This window comes from Rhamphochromis sp. 'chilingali' (genome assembly GCF_963969265.1).
Source record: "Rhamphochromis sp. 'chilingali' genome assembly, chromosome: 17".
NCBI classification, from domain to species: domain Eukaryota; kingdom Metazoa; phylum Chordata; class Actinopteri; order Cichliformes; family Cichlidae; genus Rhamphochromis; species Rhamphochromis sp. 'chilingali'.
Genome location: NC_137944.1, coordinates 14509130 through 14531660, shown reverse-complemented (window position 1 = coordinate 14531660; position 22531 = coordinate 14509130). Strand labels below are relative to the sequence as shown.

General features: G+C 42.7%; 1 protein-coding gene across 1 annotated transcript in view; it reads left to right on the top strand.

Moving 5' to 3' along the window:
- The first annotated feature begins 2774 nt into the window (after window positions 1-2774).
- col8a2 (collagen, type VIII, alpha 2) overlaps window positions 2775-22531 on the top strand; it is a 62091-nt gene continuing 42334 nt past the window's right edge. Inside the window, exons 1-2 of the mRNA XM_080863199.1 lie at window positions 2775-3047; window positions 3241-3457. The gene's annotated coding sequence lies outside the window, so the exon portion shown is untranslated. The remainder of the gene's footprint in view (window positions 3048-3240; window positions 3458-22531) is intronic.

Genomic DNA, 22531 nt, shown 5'->3' with positions numbered 1-22531 from the left:
TCCTGCTATGAAAAGTGAATGAACGCTGTGAATCAGAATAATGTCTCCAAACACTCTTAACCGTTACCCATGTTAGCTTATGCTATCAACGCAGTCACTGCCATACAATACTTCACTCAGAGAGTGACCACTGAATCGAATAAACAAGGTCATATTACAACCCCAAACTTAATTTCAATCAAGCTCAAAAGCAACTCCACCCTATAACACACTCCAGCCATTCACAGGACCCACACAAGGAACACACATGCTCAGTGCACCCCCAGACAAACTCCCTCCACCCTTAACACACCACCTTTGAGAACAGACCCCCATACGTTAGTACATAGGGAGTCTATGTTTGGGCACACTAGGCGTGGTGTAGGGTGTAGTTTATCTGTGACGCCAACCTGTCCCTGATGTCTTATTTTGGGGGTTTCTGACCAACATCAAGAGCAAAGCGGGTCCGTGTGATGCAATGCAACGATTTTCCAGCCACTGTTTGTTTTTGTTCTTACTAATGGAATGGAGCGGAGGGGAAAAAGTGGAGTGAAAAAAGGCAAACTTATGACGACCAGGTGTTTTTTCCCTCTCCTCGGGAATGTTTCATCTTGTAAAAGCAAAGCGAGTGGGAGGGGGCTTTCGTACCATGCTATAGTGGTGAGTGGTGTGGGGATTTTTCAGGGGGTGAGTGTAGGCTGACCAAATGAGTGAACATAAGCGTTTGTTTTGTGTCTGTGTGAGAGTATTAGAAGGTTAGCTGAGATTTGTTGATGAGCCCGAGGTGGAATTCTTCAGTGCAACTGTACCATAACTGGAAGAGGCGGAGGCTTTCTTGTGGTTGTATGCGAGCCTCCGCCGACTGATTTTTTTTGCCCCATTGAGCTACAAACAGCGATCACTTGTGCGGCGGGGTGTGATCAACAAGCGGCACGCATGCACGCAGAAACACATACACCTGGGGAGGGGAATGAATGACAGGCCTAACTACTACACAGGGTTCCTATTGATGACATCATTACTGGGCATATGGTTACTCCACCCTTTATATGTTCAGAGGACCATTCAACTTGCACCATGGCTCTTTCAAAGGAATGACGCCTGTTGCTTTTTTTTTTTTAATTATTCAATTTGGTCGGCTCCAGTCGTGAACAGGATACTTATTTTAGCTGATCACGATGGCACTTATGGCAATTATCAGCAGTCACATTTATGACCATCCATCACTGCAGATGTCTCCTTTTTAGCCCTCTCATGCACGTCTAATCACTTTGCTATCTTGATATTTGCTCAAAAGAGTGCAAATAAAATGCATAAAACCCAATTTGCACTATAAATTTTGCCATAATGGCACCCTTCAAAAAGCAGATCCCCATTAAATATTATAATAATGATCCAAATATGCCCTTTTGAGACGCTCTCATGCAAGGAAAAGCTGACTTCAGCCCGACTTTGCTTCTAAAAGTTGGTCGATTACACAGTCTGGGGACGTTTATTACTCCTCATGTGCAAAACATGAATGAGAGAAAGTGCCGTGGGGCTGCCAACTTTTGACAACTCTCTGTTACTTGCAGAGTGACTGAAGCAATGAATCAGTGGATGCTGCCGAAATGACAGAGCCTTAAATAAACCAGTAACTGGCACAACGTCATAATGAGGGGAAGAACTTGGGCAACTCTAAAATCCTCTTTATTGTTTCTCCCTCTCTCTCTCTTTCCTCTTGGTGCGGATCTGTTTGGAATCCCAGTCTCTATCTGATCTTTAAATCAGCCAGTGGCTCTGTCCCAGTAGGTCTTTCAGGAAAAGGCTAGGCCAGCTTTCCTCCCAGTGTATCCAATCAGAAGCGTGGAACAGCATGCTCGTCAAGGTCCACTACCATAGCAAAGAGCCAGCTAGCACGCTGCCAGTTAAACACTGAATGCTAAGTCTGTTTTGATCCTACTAAGTTGCTGCTGTGTGGGAAGTAACCTGTACTAAATGATAAGGGATGGCTGTGGCTCATCCAGGTTGTTAGCAAACATCCAAAACATTACCAGTTTTCATGAGAATTTGCTTATTTTCCCGGCAATCGCCTGGCACGCTTCAAAGATGAGGAATAGTTGATACTTGTAATACGTGCCACGAATAGATGAGGCGGACTAAAGAAATGTAAAAAGATGTGATTAACCGCACTATGGTGATCAAAATGAAGAAAGTGGCACCATGTGACAACTGCACACGACCTACAGCAGGTTTTAGGTGATGGTGCAATGCCGCTTTGAGCCTTACCGTTGTCCACTGTCATGTCATCCACAGACTTTATCAATAAAGCTGCAAAAGAAATAAAGCATAAGCTGGATCTCATTTGAAAGACTGATTTGTGATCATGTTTCAAAACAGTAAAGAGGCTAAAAAGGCAGCGTGATTTCCTGGAGGTGAGTTTGGGAAGGCGAGGAGAACAGTGAGAAACAGAACATGAGACGCCTTCGAATTCCCCTCTTCTCGTGTTTTTTTGTTCCCCTTCCCTCCTCTTCATCCTACCCCACCCCTCTCTGCGCGGCTGCTACCCCACCCCATCCTGCTCACTCCCCTCCTTCTTCACTGCAGCCAGCCACAGACACTTGCTTTTTGTATCAAGGGGGCTAACCCAATGAACAATCCTGTCCGTCTTTCCCAAAATAAGCTGGTGGGAGAGGGATCGCGTAGTAAGCCAGAGAGATTGGAGCAGCGAGGTGCACAGCCCCCCCCCCCCCCCCCCCCGCCCCACCTCGGGTTATAAGTCCTTGGAGTGGGAGCACAACCTGCTTGGACCCAGATACACTGCCTCGCTGCCTGCCTGCCTGCCTGACTGACCTGAGTGACTAACTGACTGAGTTCCACTTCACTGCTACTCACTCTCTCTCCCTCTGTGTCCTGCTCCCTTGCTCCTTCCCTCCTACTTTCCACCCTGGAGAGCAAGAGCGCACAGATTGGGAAGGTGTTCCTCAGACCTGCGTCTGGACAGCTCGAAGACGACACAGAGAGGACGTTTCCCCATTCTCACCCTTTCATCACCTCTGTCACTTTTGCCACCTCTGCCCCCCCAAAAAGTACATGGATAGAACTTTTTTTCTTTCTCCCTTCCTTCCTTTTTGTTTGTTTTTGTTTTTGCTGGAAGCAGAAAATTAAAAGTTTTGCAGACAGTTATCTCAACCTGCAGTTGAAGATTTTCAGTTTTTAACTTTTGCATTTTTTTTTTTTTCCTTTTTATTGTTTGCTTGTTATTCTTGCACCTGCGAGCAGCGCTGGACCAATTCCGAGTGCCAGATCTTTGCCCAGGAGGACCCTACTTGTTAGCTGAAAACCTGATGCCATCACATCCCATGGGAGACACGAGTGGCTGAAGGAGGGAGGTAGAAGAGACCCTGAACCACCTGACGCAAACACCTAACGCTGCCCTTGCCCAGCGATCCTCCCCCCCACCCCTGCTCTCCTCCACCGAGTCTCTGAGGAAAGAAAGGTAAGCAGGTTTCCTCTGAATCCATTAGCATCCTCGTGGCCTGTCATCTCTTTTCTTTTTTGTGCCTGAGGTGGCTAAAAGCAATTAAGAGAGAGAGCGGGAAAGGAGGAAAAACAGATTCCATTTGTTAGTCATGGGACTTGCATAATTCTCCTCAGTCCTAAGCCAGCGCACAGCGTAACAACTTGCAGACTAAAAAGAACTGAGCACACCAAAAGCACACTCAAGTGTTCCACTCACACTGTGTGGACGCTGATTTTTATATAAAATTTGTAGCTGCGCACCGTCTGTTGATCTTTGAGTGTCCCGTGAGATCGATGATCTGGACTGTTGCTTTGTGTATGCGAGTTTGAGATCTGGGCTAAGACACTGTTGATGCATCCATGCCCATACATCTGGGACTTTAGTTGATGATGTTGAAGGGGGCGTGGTGTGCATTGCAAGTGTGTATCGGGGGCTCGGCTGTGCAGCAGGATATGTTCAAGGTTACAGATGTAACAAGGGTGTCCTCCATCTGGATGGATCTGTGTTTTCTGTGTAATGCAATAGCTGCTCTTAATCATATAATGATTGGTATGTGCAAGTGCAAAGGAAGATTGCAAACGCACACAAAACGCACACATGCTCTTCTCTTCTCTGCTCTGTCCATCCACTGTGATACCTCTGGCAGGCGACACTGCATTCCTTTGTAACGGCATCCTTCCATCGCAAACAGAGAGAGGACAGACAGTTGTGACTCCGAGCCCTTGGGTGTACTGCACGACAAACTAGCAGGGATAGATAGAGAAAAAATGCAAGCTCTGTTGAGGAGATACATTTTTGATCACATGTGTTTTAGTGCACCAGCAGCAGCAGCGGCGGCGGCAGTGGCTTGTGGTGGCAGCAGTAGAGTTTCTTTGCAAAGGAAGGAGGGGAGGTAGAAAAATATACAGAGTAAGAGAGGTGTAGAGAGAGAGTAAGAGACAAAAAAGTGGAGGGGGGGAGTCTGGAAAAGACAGCGGTCAGGAAATCTGAAATCCAAAAACATTTGGCAGCATCCCTCTACTTTGCTGGCCTACGGCAAGAAAAGTCTACTAAACGTGTACCTGTGTGTATGTGTGAGTGTGTGTGCTGGTATGTGTGCACACATGCTTGCCCTAATGTGACTGGATCTCCACTAGAGTGTGTAAACAGTCGTATGGGACACACACTGGAGTGTGAGCGCTCTTCTTTGTCGGTGAGCAACAACAGGAGTGTGCAGAGCTGCTGGTGTGCAGCAGTGAGCCAGCTTCCAGTCAGCTTTCCACACGTGCATGGCTTTGTTTCGATTAAAGAATTGATAGATTAAAAGATTTACATTCCTCTCAACTTCTTCAAGAATTAACGGTCTGTTTTGTGTTCAGCGCTTGACAAAACCTGGGCTAAATGGCTTTCACCGATTTGCACCCTCCAGTGGGCGGCGACTGGTCAGTTAGTGGCTGACTTGTGGTTACAAGCAGCTCAAGTGTGTGTTTTGTGTGTAGTGCATTATATAACCACAGTTACCAGACTCCAACCAGCTGCCCATGCAGGCCTTTGATACAGAGTGCCAAAAGTGTGACCAAGCATACACAAGCAACAGTCACGCTGGATACACAGCGGCACACACGGCACACTTTATGCCCCATGTAAAGCAAACACCTCCATGTGGATTTACACCTCACACACACACACACACGTTTCCAACAGATGAACATACTCGACTGTCAGCGCTGCTGCCAGACTGCCTGCTCATATACTGCTGAGCTTCTCATCCCCCACTGCATTCAGTTTATAGAGTGTGACGTTTTTACACTCCAAACTCAACACCAGCTCTTGAATTTTTTCCCCCTCAGTAGTTTAAAGGGAATTTATTTATTTTCTTCCTTAAATGTTGCAGTAAAAGGATAAAGGACATCTTTGTGGATCTGTAAACTCTTGGGCGAGCTTTCATAGCCATTACAGCGGCACAGACCAGAGACAGCCAGCAGAAAACCTGTACTCGGATGTCTCCCTCGTTACAAATACCCATCTGTTTTGCTAATGTCCTGTATTTGTGTGATCGAAGAGCAAAACAGAAGGATAATAAAAATAGAAATGTTGCTGTGCTGATGAACTGTGTCACCCTCTTGTAAAACAGTCCAAAGAGTGTGACCTCCAGGGGGCAGAATAGCAGGCAGTTTCAAAGACACCTGGCACTGTGTAGTTAAAAGCATACCTATTGTTCTCTCTGCTAATTTTCAAATGAATCTTTATTGAAACATGTTTAAGTAATCTTAAAAATATTATTCTTTTTATAAATTGCCTCACAACTCTGATAACATTCAAAGAGGTGTCCTAATTCACTGTTACAGTACAGCTGATCATGATTCATTTTCATTTTCGCTGACTTAGAGGAGGGGATATCCGCAGTCCATCACATCACTTACCAACTGTACTCAGTTTTCAGCCTCCCCTCTTGTGCTGTTAAATGATGCCAAACCACTTTTAGCAGACTGTATCAGTTTCATGTGCTAGATTGTGCTTCCTCGCAGTCCCTTTGTAGCCGTGGCTGTGTAAGCTTTTGCATGTGTGTTTGTGTTTGAGAGCGGGCAAGCACTTGTGGCTCTATTACTTTCAGTGCTAGCAGGAAATGAAGGAGAATGCCACTCATTTTCCAGCAAACGTAAACGCCCACCTTATTCCTACACACACACACACATACACAAAATCACATGAATGGACACACATACAAGTTCTCCCTGAGCCTTTTGAGTCGTGGTCTTTTTGTTTGTCTGTGGTTTTATTATATAATCCTTATTTTTACTTTGTTCTTATGTTACTGGGGATTTTTCTTCTTTCATATCTGTTCCTTCTGTGTTCCTAGCTTTTTTGTTTGTTTGTTTGTTTTTTACAAGTACTTCCTATTTTATTTTGAAACTTCTTCTACGATTTTAGTTTGCTCTAGTGGTGTGGAATACTGCAAATTCTGGTACTGCAGATACCAATACCGATGCCGATACTTTTATCTTATATAGGCAGCTGATGCAGGGTAGAGCAATGTGTAATAACTTAAGAGATAATCATCAAGAGACCTGGAATGTAAGGTCTCTAAAGCACTTCGCGTCAGCTTCTGTTGTTTAAACGTGCTATAGGCTATAAATAAAACAGACGTGACAGTCAACACAAAAAGGTTCAGACATTTTTCATAGTTTGAGATATATTTTTTTCATTTCCAAAAGAAAAATAAATTATTTAACACAAATCAGCAGGCGGCATACTGATCTCAGAGGATATTAGGCTACTATCGACTCTGATATCAATACTTAGATATTTGGATCCATCTGCCCACCTCTACTCTCCTCCTATCTTCCTGTTTCTGCCCTTGTTACTGTGTTGTTTGGGTTCACCTACGCCATATTATGCTTTTCTACCAGATGTGTGTATTTGTTAGGTTTTCTGCTTCCTTGCTCCCCTTCTGTTATTTTGTCGTCTCGTAAAGGTTAAAGATTTCCCTGCCCCCTTGTGAGCCTGGTTTAAAGTTCTTTTGTTCAGTATGCCAGCTGTTAGGTCAGCCTTAAGAACTTTCCTCCATGATTTTCCTAACATGACTCTGTGGTACACAAACAGACACAAATACTGTGCAGCACCCATTATGTGGAATGCTAACTGGTGCTGCTGATATACTGAATGAAGAATTCCAGTGAAGGATGGGGGAAACACTATACAGGTCCTGTTCTTGATCAGAGCCTGGCCCATAACATTAAAGATTAATTGGCTGGATTTGTTTTTCAGCTAATAGGGGAATTAGAAAAAGACACAGTGAAAGGCATGAACTTGTTTCCCCGTGCCGACGCATGGAGATTTGCATCCTGCCTCCTTTTGCTTCCTTTGACCTCGTGTGTTTATACTGTCTAAGCTTATTTGAACATCAACAGTAGCCATCTTGGCCCGCACATGCGAGCTGATATATGTGGAAGTCAGTTAGCTGAATGGCAGATAGTGAATCTGCGCAAACATGCGGCCCTCCAGAGTGGATGGAACAGCATGTTATTAATCAGGCCCTTGTTTTGAAGGACATTGTTTTGGCTCTCAGCTCAGAGCTAGAGGACAGAAAGACGAGGAGAGGGGGAAAAAATGCCGTTTTCTCTCATTTGAGCTCTGTTTCATGTGGATTAGAATTTTGACAGCTTTGCTTATTTAGTTTTCTATTTGAATTATTCTCTGATTCATTTACCTGTTTCCCTTTATCTGTGTTTACCGATCTCCCACTCCTATTCCCTCATAACTGTGTCTGGACCAGAGGAAGTTTTTCCACTGTGCTGGCAGCAACAAGGGGATGGAGAAAGAGAGACGGGGGGAGAGCAAGCAGTGGGGAGGCTTGGCAAATGTGTTATTTTCCCTCCGCCTCCCATTGACTCTGTCAGCAGTGGTTCAATCTTTTAAAAAAAGAAAGCGTGCAAGCTCAAAGTAGCTTGACAACATACCCTTTTCGGCTATCAGAAGAAACTTATCAGTCATACAGCAGCAGGAGGAAACTGGCGGTGGCATTACTACCCCACCCCCCAACAGCCCCCTTTCTCCTTGACTTTTATCCAGTTGTTTTAGCATCTCTCCGTTTTCCCCATTTCTTTCCATCTTATTTTACTGGTTTAGTCTACAAATCCTTTTGGACTGAACCCCAACTCTTTACTGGGCTCAAACTAAAACCCCTGTGGTAAAGCAGTGCTCTTCCCCAATGCCAAACATTGCTTTTAGTCAGTGAGGCCTGAACAAAGCGCAGTGAGGAAACAAGCCGCGGACGGAATACGTATTGAGCAACAGCTTCCCGGAGTCACATCTATGTTTTTCCCGCCTGCCTCTGAGTGTTGTGGGATGACAGCTTGTGTTTCCAAAGGGAACCCAACAGGAACAAACAGGAATGAGAGCGTTGGTGCTCATCCAGCAACAGAGATGTTTCTAGTTAATGAGATGTGACATCTGCTGTTCTGCTGATGAGGCTGAGTTTTCCTTGGTTTTAACTCTGGATGCAAGGATGTAAAAGATTCCCAGCATCTCCAGGGGAGGTGTGGAGCGATGTCACTGCTCAAAAGTCTCATAACACCGAGAGAAGCCAAAAGAAGACTGTTTGATGTGTGGGCGGCCGCGTAGCCCACGTGTTTGTACGTTCAGATAGTTAGTGCAAATGAACATGTGCGCGGAGTGCATGTGGGCAAGTCTATTTGTCTTACCTCTCATTCATTGCCCCCCTCTTGCCCCCACTTAACGTCTGGCGAGGGTTTTGTTTGGGGCTTCCAAAAGCAGGACTTTTGGCCAACTCTTAACAGGGGTCAGCTCCTCAGTATAAAACTTACATTATCCCTCTTTTCATCTTGTTGCAGACGTACTTCCCAGGCCAGCAGTTTATTTTTTATTATTTCACTTCAGATGCGGGATGGATATATCTCTCTCTGACGGGTCAATAGTGAGTAAGGGTTTGGAAACAGCTCTTCTGAGACTATTTGAAAAGCTCCAGACTTTGTTTTTGTTCAGTCTGTGCTTGATTTAGATTTGTGCGTAGGTGTTTGTAAAAAAAAAAAAAAGGAGAAAAGAGACTAGGGTTATTGTGGTGTTATGATCCCCTTGGAGCCGGATAATAAAAAGTATTTCAGAAAGCCAGATTCTCTGGTGTAGAAAGGGGGATGCTTACTAAGTGACACATGTATCACATGCTAACACAGAGTAGAGTTTTCCCAGTGACCACTTGTAGACAACAACAACGTCTGCTATCAACAAACAACCACACTGCTAAATTTGGAGCTTCTAATTTCTTTATACCACAGAAATGTGTATTAACCACACCCCTGGAGCAACAAAAGTGTCATCTATTTGACCTACGCCATCTAGTGGTCACAGGTATAGTGGCCTCAAACACACCGCAACTTAAGAAAAATGGTGCAACAACAGGAAAAAAAGCTCACCAAAACCCCTCACAAAACACAACAGAAGTATTTTTGGGAAGGCAATAACGTGACGGAACAGCAGCGGAAGTGACAAGCTAACAGTAAATGGCTAGCAGCAAACATGTATGTGCAGTATTATACGAGTCATGTGATTAAAACACACATTACCTGCATCTTTTCCTCCCTCACAACACGAAGAATCCTCCATGTCTTTTGTCTCAGAGCGACCCTTCACGTTTTGGTTTCTGTCACTTCCAGAACTGGTCGGTCACAGTAATGTCTCCGCATAAACACGTCCATTATGTTTTCTGAGATTTTGCTTTTCTGTACTTTCATTGTGTTCCATTCAAGTTCCAATATATTTCCATACTTGCACTTGCTAGTGTTTTCTTAAGTTGCAGTGCATTTAAACTATCAGGACCAACATACATAGAACTTACAGGTAATAAGGAAGAAAAGGAAGAACTCAAAATTATATGTTTGTCACTCTTCGTGTAGGTTTTTGTATATAAAGAGCCTACCTGTGCATGAACATGGAGTTCACTGGGAGAAGTGTGAAAAAATGTTTAAAAGAATAAAAAAAAAAAAATACACAAAAGCACAAGCTGTGGCTGCAAGAAACATGTTTCATTGTTCTTAACTCTCAGTTTATTTTAGCTCTTTGTATTGCTACATTAGCTTTGCTTACTTTTCTGCAGCACGCTAAGGACCAACAACAGCACAAGAAAGAGTACTTCACAGACTGGTTGTTTGTGACACTGCCCCCTGGTGCCATTAAACAGCTACAATATGTAGATGACAGTCTGCAAAGCTGTATGTGAGCAAATGCAGACAAGAATGCAATATCAAAAAAGTCACCTTTGTGCTACTGAGAGTCACTGCTGGCATGATTAAGCTGCAGTTGTCCACTATGAGGGAAGGGTTGCCGCAAGCCGGTATAAAGTTGTTATCAGATTTTTATCCTCATGTGAACGGGATCCTCCAGGATGACAATGCCCCAGTCCATATGGTTTGAGATGTCACTGAGTGGTGTGATGAGTATAAAAACCATGGACTTTCACATGGACCAGTTTTAAACTCAATTGAACTCGTGTTTGAAAGTGTTCTCAGTCTTCACAAAAACGTCAATACTTCTTAGAGGAATGGTGCTTTGTCTCTCCAGAAGATCTCAACAACCTTGGAAAATTAAAATCAGGGCATATTGGAAACATATTGGAGTCTCTGGTGACAAAACACCTCACTAAGACATTTATGTTGGTTTTTCATTTCATTTCTCACCTGTCTGTTAGGACTCAAGAGCTAAAGCTGAAATATTGCTGCTTTATTACTCTGTTCATACAAAGAAAGAAATCTGAAGAACTTTAAGTCAGTGTCTAGATGGCAGTGGTTGTGATACCTATATCACATGGGCCAATCGTACATTGGGTTCACAAGGGAAAACTTCTTTCCCTATTTCTAAATAACAATGGCTCCTTCTTGTATCCATACCAGATTTCTAATCTATATTATTACTACACTTTATAGTAATTTTATTCCAAACCACAATGTTTACCTAACCATAATGAGGTACTTGTTTTAAAATAAACCAAGATTTCTCTGGAACTTTTGTGTATCCAGATTTTAGCATTAAGTTCGTCAGTACCTCTAAAGCCAATCATTTCATCTGCAGCACTTGTTGGTCTTAAACGCTTTCAAAATATTATATGTTTTATGCTCATAAGATGGGGGAGATTTATTAACTTAAGTAACTATATTGCAATGATGATCTGCTGCTCAGCATGATATAAAATGAAAACACATTAGACTGTCAGTGTTCCTTATGTCCTTTCACTTGCAGGTGACCGCAGGTACTCACCACATGGCCACAAACATATGTAACCCATCTTTTATCCAACCTTAAAAAAACTAGCAGGGTTTGCCAGTTTCTGCCCAGATAAACACCTGAAATTTAACTTGGCTTGCAGTGTTTCTCGAGGAAGTGGGTTTAAAACAACTTATCCCTGCAGCGGACCACCCCCTCGCTTTTGAGCTGTGTCTTTTGAAAATGCTCTTATACCATACTATATTGGCATCTCAGTAGCACAAATTACACCTCTGATGGTTCATACTGTCTTTGTGTACACTTATTTATATTTACCATGGCTCCATTCCCATATGAAGCGAAAAAAATAGAAGAAAAGGAAGAAAAACTAAGCTCTTACATTATTCCCTGATTGTTCAGTGCAGGGTGCTTTTTCTCTCAGACTTTATGTTTAAATGGCTTTGGCTTAGAGACCTAATCCTTTCTGTAAAGACTTTGAGGCCATTGAGCAACATGTGTTTCATAATGCAAATGCTCAAAGGCTTTAGGCAGCATACAACACAACCAGTCCTTCAAGGCTTTTGTCTTGATCATTTCCTGTAATCAGCAGCAAAGTAGTGAAACGACAAAATGGAAAAAAAAAAGCTTTGTGCTCATTCCAGCTTGTCTGAGGTGCATGCAGTGCAAGCTTTGCTCTACTGTTCTTGTGTGTGTGTGTGTGTGTGTGTGTGTGTGTGTGTGTGTGTGTGTGTGTGTGTGTGTGTGTGTGTGTGCATGGTCCTAACTGCAGTTCTTTTGTGTTTATCCCAAAAATATATGTAATGCTTTCTGGAGTCAGACAGCAAAGGCGATGCTGTTTGGCAGCGCTTCTAAGTCCCTAAAGAAGCTGTTGTGGGAGAATTATTGTGTTTCATGCTCACAGGAAAGGTTCTGCCTATAGAAAACAATTTAGGACGGATACATGTGGAGTTGCATTTCATGGAAAACATTTGCGATGCTCCGCAGTGAAAACCAAGATAAACACCAGACTGACTGCACGACAGCCTTATCGCCTGCCTTTCCACTTTGCATACATTTACAATATGGAACTGCTGTTGGCTGTAAAGCAACGCAGACATGAAGTATTTTATTAAAAACTGAGGAAGGTCAAAGATTTACATGATCTGATTAAAATCTGGATATTTTGCAGGTGATATATTACAGAATAAGCGAACGGAAATAAAACATGCCTAACCAGACATTAACCATGCAAGTCTGTGACTGTTTGGACAGTGAACGCTACAGAAGTACAACCACTTCTGGGAAGATGTTCTTTGGCCAACCAACATAATACTTAATTAGGGAGGGCATTGAATCAATTACCACTCACCTTCATGTGGTTTACAGATGGCTGTGCACTCTCTCTCTACACTTTTCCATCTATTTCATCTGCAGGCCCTTAGTTAAAAAAAAAAGCACCCAAAAAAAAGAAAGAAAAAGAAAAAAAAAGACGTTGCCTCATTGCTAATTTGAACCAGAGGAGTGGTCATTTCCTAACAGTGGGCCCCGGCCGAACCGACAACCAGCCCAATGAGCCTCAGCTGGATTGCTCCCAAAACTGGGCAGAAACCACACAAACCCTAGTCTTCCTGACATGTGGTGAAAGTGTGATAGGGATATGGGAAACATCAGCACGAGTTAGGAAAGAGAGATGGAAACACATCTATTTGGAAGACTGAAGTTGGACAGAGTAAAACTGGGGAAGGAGAAAAGTTGAAGGGCCTGCTTTTGGAAGGAGGAGGTAGGAAGAGATGAAAGCACATGGACAGATGAAGGTAAAGAACATAATACTGAGAAAATAAGCTCAGTACGAGGGCACGTCACTTTGTAGCAACCGTGTGCCGTCTTTGATCTGGTTGAGGTTTTGAATGAGGGTCAGCAGAAACATGCAGGGTCACCTGTTTACTCCCAGATGTACATTATTTCCTTTGAATTACTAAATATGAAGTTACCTTTTTTCTATTCCAATATGTGTTCACCCACTATGCCCATTCTTCAAATTTACAATCAACATGTCATCAGTCTGAGTATTTCTTTTAAGATTTAAAAGCCACAATTGATGAATCACAGTGCTGCCTTTATATTGTATTAGTATTTAATTTAGCAACATGGTCTCATTGTGTCCTGTCATACAGGATTAATTTGTTCTACTCCAATCACTGTAACTGGATATTCTGTATCTGTCATTGTCTGGAAGGAAGAGGCAGGGATAACAAGGAGGCGGAGGAGGAAGACGAGAGGATGCAGACATGTCTGCCAGATCAATATAGTGAGACAACGTGTCCTGAATGCTGCGTCCCTGCCATATGACAGCCCGCTGATTCAAACCTTATGCTGGAAGAAGAGAGACAATGAGCAGACTCCAGTGTCAGGGGCTTGTTCACGGTTAAATTGCAAAGAAAAATTTGAGGAGGGCTTTCGCTTGTACTGAAGCCTTGTTTTTCTGAACTTTTCGATGTTACAGTCTGGAATTTGCAAAGGGCCACTTACATATAGGGACGGTGTTACAGTGAATTATTGCAGATACCCCTAGCATTGTGGACTTTTCTTTTAAGCATTGTTGGTTTTAATAATAATAGATTGGATTTATATAGCGCTTTTCAAGGCACCCAAAGCGCTTTACAATGCCACTATTCATTCACTCTCACATTCACACACTGGTGGAGGCAAGCTACGGTTGTAGCCACAGCTGCCCTGGGGCAGACTGACAGAAGCGAGGCTGCCATTTCGCGCCATCGGCCCCTCTGGCCAACACCAGTAGGCGGTAGGGTAAAGTGTCTTGCCCAAGGACACAACGACCAGGACAGAGAGCCCAGGGATCGAACCGGCGACCTTCCAGTTACAGATACGCTTCCCAACCCCCTGAGCCACGGTCGCCAACAATGCTAACACTCATCAGTGGTGTTATTAGGTGCTGCAGAAGATTCAAGCAAAAAATCAGCTAAACTAATCACGCATATTTAGTCCAGCACCTTACAGTTGGCTCATAGAGTCAGGAGAAGACAACTGGTTTGAAAGAGAAGTGAACGAGTGAAAGAGCCAGCTCTTATTCCTAATGCCATAACCCAGTGCGTCACGCAGTACTGCTAAAGAACACTTTGTGGGTAACTGACACACATTAGCAGTTTTGACAAGAACTGCATTATCTGACACACCAGAAATATAAGTATAAAGTAGCATAGAAACCACACAAATCTAGAAGTGCATGGTTAATTTAACCTGGCAGAAAGCACCTTCCCCCCATTTCCTTTTATTAAAACCAGTTTCTAATTGGCGTTGCCTCTTGCTGGGGTTACCGAGCTGCCACAATGATGTAGGTTTGACGCAATATTTTTTGGTTTCTTTTGGTCTAGAGACTGAACAGCAATACCACCTGGCAACCTCTGGTTGTGAGGGAGAAATCTTTATTCCCAGACTGGTTGCAGACGGGTGAAACTGGTCACAAGGAGAAAGCAGATGCTGCACAAAAATTCTTCTTGTGATTGCTTTGTTCACTAGTTCACTAGCAGATTGCTGCAGTTGCTCATAGTTTGCATGGTGGACACAAACTACAGAAGACTTGTCTGTAGCCACTCATTATTTACTCTTTGAGATGTTGTGACACTTGAAAAATGTGACTCAAACAGGAAACAGAGGATGTTTGCTTTCAAAGTAAAAGTTTGACTTTTCATAAACCACAGCTTTTAATTTTAAATGAATTCAAATGAATGTTTCGTGTTTCCAGTTTGTGTTGCATTTTTCACAGTTTCACTACAGCTTGGTGAGTATTGTTCATGGATAAGTCGGTGCAAACCACTGGTGACTACATCAACAGGTGACCAAAGGTATCGCAAGGAGGTTCTTGGGGCAGCATCGTATACTTTTCTGCGACCAGTTACACGTAGCGACAACAGACGACTCGCAAACCAGTTAGGGAATGCACATTTTCCTTAGCAGTGACTGCTGACAACATCGAGCAACCACTTGCCAACCAATCCCTGAATACACAGTTTTCACTACTCACTGCTAGTGACCACTGACTGGTCTCTATTCCTGCATGAATGGATTTTTAGCAATGGCGTTCACACCAACTGCCAGCAATCTTCAGCAGCCACACGCAGCCTGCGTATTCTTTGCGTGGTAGTCAAGTAGTCACAGACAAGTCTCTAGGCTAGTGTGACCGAGGCCTTAATGGTATGTTACACATTTCCTTGCTCTGATTGCTAATTCATTCTTGATTTTCATACCTCTGCAGGTGCGTCTGAGACATTCTAGACTAATAGATTTGCTCTTACTCGTTTATCTTTCAATTCCAGGCTTCTACATGAGTGACAAAACTCAAGACCTTTTAAAAAAGTCTTTTAGACATTGCCACAGGATAACAATTTCGTTAATTTTGAATATAATATAAGAATATGAAATAATAGGGGAATGTACAGTCCACTATATTGGTTGGTTCCTTTATCATTAGTTCTTCATGCTGAAACCATACCCAGGCTGCAAACATTTTCACTAAATATACATATTTCTGCCAGAATCTGTGTTTTAGCTTTGTCTTTTTTGTTTGCAGTCTGATGTCTTGTCTTGAGGTATGCTTAGGAAGCTTAGCTATGCCAGACCAGGCCATTACCTCTCACGTGGAGACAATGATAAATCCAGACCATGTCAACACTTGTTGGAAATATGCAGATGCCCGGACAGTACACTCTTATAGTGCCCTAATGAATTGTAGGGGTTTCCTTGGGGGGTCTTTATATGGGTGCATGTGATCCAAAAAACAGCTTCTCTGACATTTCTCTCTGTCTTGTGTCTCGTTTCGTTTCTGTGTATAATTCTGTTGATTGCAAATGTCTTGCTGTTTTCCCCAGAGTTTTGGTTGTTGAAAGGCGATCTCCCAGTGTGCACAAAGTGATGATGAGATTCAAATTATTCCAGACTTCTTTCCTAAGGCAAATAATGCTTCTGTTGCAGAACATTCTTGCTGCTATCCTCTTGCTGCACTAATTTGTCACACTAATTTCACAGGTTTTTTCCACGATTCAGATGGTTTTTTTGCTGGCATTTAAAGCTTTTGACTTGTGAAATTCAAAATGTATGAGTACATTGTGATAAGAACATGTAAAAAATGCATAAGCTATGATTTGCGCCAATACTAGGGTGTTACATCATGTTTTGTTATTGAGTCTATCACTTTGGAGCAGCACTCAAACCAAATACAAAGCAAAATTTCATCTCACATTACTTGTGTGAATGCAGTGGCATGAGTAAGGATGTTATCAGTGTCTTATCATCAGGAGCATCAGGTGAGAAGAGCTGATGTGTCTTTGCAATCCAGTGTAAAGCAACTTTCTGCATAAGTTTAAACATTTTTAGTTGTGCAAATGCAGATTCCCGTCTTCCCATCACTTGATGCATTGCATAGACTTTGTATGTAACTCCTAAGGAAGAGGTGTAGGTTTGATGTACTGAGGTGGAGGGTAACATCATGGAGGCTGAGGTGGAAGATGGGTGTGTAGCATTTAAATTTGAATTCAATTAAACTTATACTAATGAGTGCATTTGCAGGTTTCTATCTAACAATAACATTGTTACTGTACAGAATCTGACCTCTGTTAATATTCTTCTATTGTCAAAAAAATTCATTGGCTGTCGTCTGCCTGAAGGCCATCGCCAGATCCTCCTGTCTCAGGAAAACCCGTGCCATCACAGGTGTGCACCCCACCCACCACCAGTTTGAGCAGCTGCCCGACACCCCACCCCTGTCCACTCACCTCACCAATTTGAGCCATGGTCTGAGTAACCCTCATCACTCAGGCCACTCAAATACAGACTCTGTACTCATACTACATCTGTACTGTACTCAAACTCCTACACATACCACTACAGGCTAATTTTGCTTGTTTATTCACAAACTGGTGTGAAAGCTAAGGTAGTTAGAGCTCCACCAAGCAGAGGTTGGCATCAGTGGTTTTCTTACTGCTGCTTTACTTCTTGACCAGTGACAAATATCAAACAAATGGTAGAAGACTCCACTGAGTCTGCGTCTGTTAATCTGCTAATCTACTCCATGTGACAAAATTCTCCTGTCTTTATCCCTACACATTACACAGCTCGCAATACAGTTATTCAGAAGGGGGGGGGGGGGGGGGGGCTGTAATGCTGCCAGTGTTCAAAATTGTCCAAATAGTTCTTAGGCCTGCCAGACACAACAGCATATTCACAGTGCTTGCCTGTATATTTTATTCAGTCTTGCACATTTTGATCCTGTATTTGTGGAGTCTTTTAGCAAAATTGGCATTTTGCTTTGCTTTGCATTTTTTGACACTTCCTACATATCTCGCTTGTCTATTGTCAAGAGACACCACGGTGGCACCGTTGTCCTTGTCCATTTTCTGCAAAGTGCATGTGAGCAAGTTTCGGGTGCTCCTCAACACGTTCAGGTAAATGTCAGAGACGATATATGGCTGATCTGTAACCTCTGCTGCATCCTATGTACTCCCTGCAGCTTCTCTGTGTTTTCCCACTGGTGCATCACTCACTCCATAGAGGGCGTCTGGAATGCGTCTGCAACCACTTTCGTTGCATTTTTCAGATTCAAGACGAGAATTCAGACAGTAACACAAAGCATCTCTGGTGGGTGGGAGCATAGATACAGAGGATACAAAGTAATGGATCGTGTTGTTTGTTAGCTGAGAAAATGGTCTGATCCCCAGATATTGAAATTGAGACTGTCTAGAGCTTAACGGTTTGAAAAGTGTGTTAGAACAAAGAAACATCTTTGCTTTGCTTTCTTATTATTCTTTGGGAAACTCAGTTTTAAATGCACATGTTAAGGTTTTGTCTCCACTATCAGTCTAGACTCCATTTATTTACACATCTGTGCTTGTACGATAAGCAAATTGTAGCCATTACCGTATGAGTGTGAGAAGGCAATTGCGTTTCTTTTTTTTCGCCTCACAGTGGGGATAAATAAGCAGAGGCAGACAGGGTGTGGGGTGGGGGATGTGGGTCAGAAAAAAGTAAAAGTAAAAAACGTGCACAAACAAAAATGAGTGTGACCACTGTGGGAGATGTGGTGAACATCAAGATGGGGGGAGTGGGGTTGAGATGGGAGGGTGGGTGGTTGGGTGAAAGAAATTTGGCATCTTGGATGGAAACGAAGGCCTGGAGCCGGCACGTACTCGCACATAAACACGTGCGCATATACGCACACCAAGACTGTCCAGACACCGGCACTCATCATTCAAACGGCTTTTTAAGAGCCATTTAAGTAATTCCAATAAAAACCGCAGCCGTTATAATACCTTGTCCATGGGAGACAGAAAGAGACTAAGTTATGGCATGGGCAGGGGTAGGGGGTGAGAGGTGGTAGAAAGAAAATGCAGGAAAAGTAAGTCAGACAATGTTTGTTTTCAAGTCTGCACTTTGAATCCTTTTTTTTCACGACATTCTTACTCTCTGCTTTTCTCTGCAAGCACGAGGAAAGTTTGGCAGTCTGGAAAATAATTTGGAGATAGCAATAAGGTGCAAAGTTTTGATATAACTGCCACGCGTATCAGCAATCATTTTAATACCTCCCTTAGACAACAGTGTGATTTTTCCCACCTGGTTTTCTTTGTGTTCTTGTAGGCAATTTCAAGTACTGATCCCGTGTTGGCAACTTGGTTGCTGGGAAACATTTGACCCTGTTGCGTTTTGCTTCCGTTTGCTACCTTTCTTATATCCCCTAATGTGTGACCCATGTGTCACCCGTGTGCTACTGTTTTTTTTCATGACTGAGTCATCCCCATCTCTCTCACTGAGACCCAAGAGGACTCTCTGACAACAACCGCCTCAAATGTGAGACCAGATCAGCATGTAACAGGAAAGTAGGGGGAGTTTATCTGTCTGCTTCATGACCTTAAATCTCCATCCAAGGCCAACAACCACATATGCATCATTGCATTCCGACGACTGTTATTTTGGCACTACGTCTATTTGCACTGTTCTCAACTGAGGAGCTGTGAAAAGCCGTCTAAACACAGCTCCCTCATACCATACAAGTCTGGCCAGCGTTAGGAAAGCCGCGTGAGTGCAAATATGGTCCAGGGAAATGGAGATGTTGGATAAGCAATGCTCTGCAACTTCATGCCCTTAGCTCTTGGGTGTCTTGAGCTTTTTTTTTTTTTGCTCTACTTTTTCACTCTACTCCAGTCACATTCTGAGGCATGTATATCTCTGTGAAATCTGTAAAAGCTCGTTTAACCCAAATTACGAAACATATTTTCTCAGTTACCCTTTGCGTTGGATAACTAGGCAGATTTTTTTTTACTTGTCCATAATGCTTGTCTGGGTTTTCTGAATCAAAGTAAATGAAATTTCATAAATAGTGTTTAAAAAAGCAGATAAACAACTTCATTACAAAGGATGTGCAATTTGGACTCTAACCCTACTAAACTACAGACAGTTTTTAGTGCTTTGAAGTAATAATTTTAACTTACACAGTTAATTATGTTACTTTTTATAATACCCCAATACTTAAGAAGATTACCGCCACACCTGGAAAGCATCCTTCATTTTCTTATGATTATCCAATTCAGGGCTTTTGGCAGGTGCTGGAGCCTATCCTAGCTGTAATGGGGCAAGAGGTACACTTTGTACAATCAATTGCATGGCTAACATAGAAGGACAGACAACTATTCATGCTCATATTCCACCAATCACTACTGAACCCAACAACATGTCTTTGGACTGGAAGAGGCCAGGGTACATAGGGAATGCCATGTACCCTGGCATTCCCCAGGGTACATAGCTTTCATTGCATGTATTCATTGGTTGAAGTTATTTCAACCAATGAATGCTCATTGTTTTAAGTAACTTTGAGTTACCATTGATACGTTGATTATATTGTACAGAATGTATGTTTCCTGTTGTGTAGTTACCTCTAAACATACTGACTCAGGCTCATTTTAATGGCAATATTGCTAGCATGTCCTCCAACAAACAACAAGGTCATTAATTTCCTTCAGAGTAACCGTTTTGTCAAAATTAATAGCTAGCTGATATTCTTATTGCACCTGTAGCTCCATTGTCACGCTCCTCTGTGGGCCACCAGGTGTTACGGTGCATGTTTAGTTAGCACGTGCTTCTTAAAATTAGCATTAGCATGTCACTTTGACTATGTTTTTGTACCTTTCTACCACAAATTAAAAATAACATAAAGGCTTTCCTTGCTGCCATTTTGGTAGCTGAGCAAGACATGTGCACAGACACTCCTCAACCTCGACAGCGCCTTAGCTTCTTGACAGCAGAAGATAAAAATCAGAAACAAATCCACCTCAAATTTACAGGACATTACAAAAAGTACTGAGTATTCTGATGAGTGACTTTGTAATTGTAATGCAATCACTTCAACACTGTATAGTATACTATATAAAAAACCAATTATCAATGCAGGAAAACTCCTAGCATGCCTAGCCTTATGCTAACATGGTTGTGCTTTGCCTGCCCACTGCTACCAATTTGCTTAATTAATAACAGACACTTAAGCCACCTAATCAAACAGCTTTTCTGGATTGTCTGGATTATGACAACCACCTGACCCACAGTTGGTTGTCATGTTCAGAGTGCCCTCTGGTGGACAAACTATGCATTATCATGGTCATAACAAGGTTGAAGGGTACTTCTATCTCTCCTTTACACTCTTTACATTTTAATTTATCAACCATTATACCAATATATTGACAAATAGCTATAAATCTGCCCCTCGGATAGACTGATACATCATTCAGACTATCTGTATACTAAGTAAACACTGATTTTCAGCCAAGACTAGCCAACCAATATTAGGTAACACCTGTGATTGGCAGTTGGTTTGCACTAATAGAATCTGAGTGACACTGCTATCATAGAGTACAGGCATACATCATAGGAATCATCATGGTCCACTGTTTACCAAATTCTGGTTTCTATTGCTGAAAAATTCCAAGACAAAATAATTAAAATCTAATACACATAAAACCAAAGCCATCTAGCTATGTACAAACTAGTGATGGGTCGGTCGCGAACGAAATGGCTCTTAGAGCCGGTTCTTTGATGTGAACGACGCTAGCCGGCTCCTTATCGCGAGCCGTGGGTTGTTTTTTTTTTTCTTTCTCTCACCCTCTCTCTCGCACTTTTTTTCCGCGTCACACTGCACGCGAGCCTTGTGCTTTACGCTGGGAAGAGGGGGGAGGGGCGGTAGTTACACTCAGTAGCACAGGAACAGAGCCAGAGGGAGAGAGAGAAAGAGAGCCAGGGACAACAACGTCATATTAGAAAGTTATAGTAATCTTCCACAACTATTTTCAGTAGTGGATGATAAAGGATTCAGAGAGTTTAATTAACCTAATTAACCTGCAGGTCCATATGACAGAGAATATGCATCTTCTTTTTGTTTTCATCAGTGTTGGGAAGGTTACTTTTAAAATGTATTCCATTACAGAATACAGAATACATGCCCCAAAATGTATTCTGTAACGTATTCCGTTACGTTACTCAATGACAGTAACGTATTCTGAATACTTTGGATTACTTAATATATTATCATTCTTTTTACAACAACATGAATGTACTATTGCTGTGTGATTTATTACTATTAATGAAAGGTCCGCGACTCCGAACTGTAGTAAAGGGACCTCTGACTAATACGGCGGGGTCCCTGTCGGCTCGTAGCCGAAAAATAGCTTTACTTTGTTGTGTGGGTCAACTTTTCTTGCGAGAGACAGAGAGAGGCATTGAAAGACTGCTCCTTATTAAACTTATTGTTTTCGGAGGAAAACACGAACACGGTGTACAGTCAAGTCTTAATAGCTTACTTACAACTGGGCTCGTCAGGCTCTCTTCTTGGCTGCAGTGGTTATTATTATATTTACATGCTTCCAGCTCCCGTTTTTGCTCGATGACAACTCGTACCTTTCCACTCCCCTTTTTCTCCCTTCTCGCGCTCACAGACCCATAACGTGTATGGCAGTCCATTCTCCCTGCAGCACGGACTACACTGCCCATGAGGCTACATTCTTTAGAGCTACGCTTGTAGCATTCTGCCTGTTAGCTTAGCACAACAACAACAACAACGAAAAGGCGCTCTCTCACCCAGGAAACACGCAGTCGCAGAGAGAGCGTCGTCCTGTAACCATGGCAACCGTAACGCTGCCGCCTGGAACAACAGAACGTAGCTGTCAAACAAAACCCAAACAGTCCTGACCCGCGACAAAATGAAACAGTAAAGTACCGCAGTGTAATCCATTTATTTCAACAAAGTAACTGTATTCTGAATACCACCTTTTTAAACGGTAACTGTAACGGAATACAGTTACT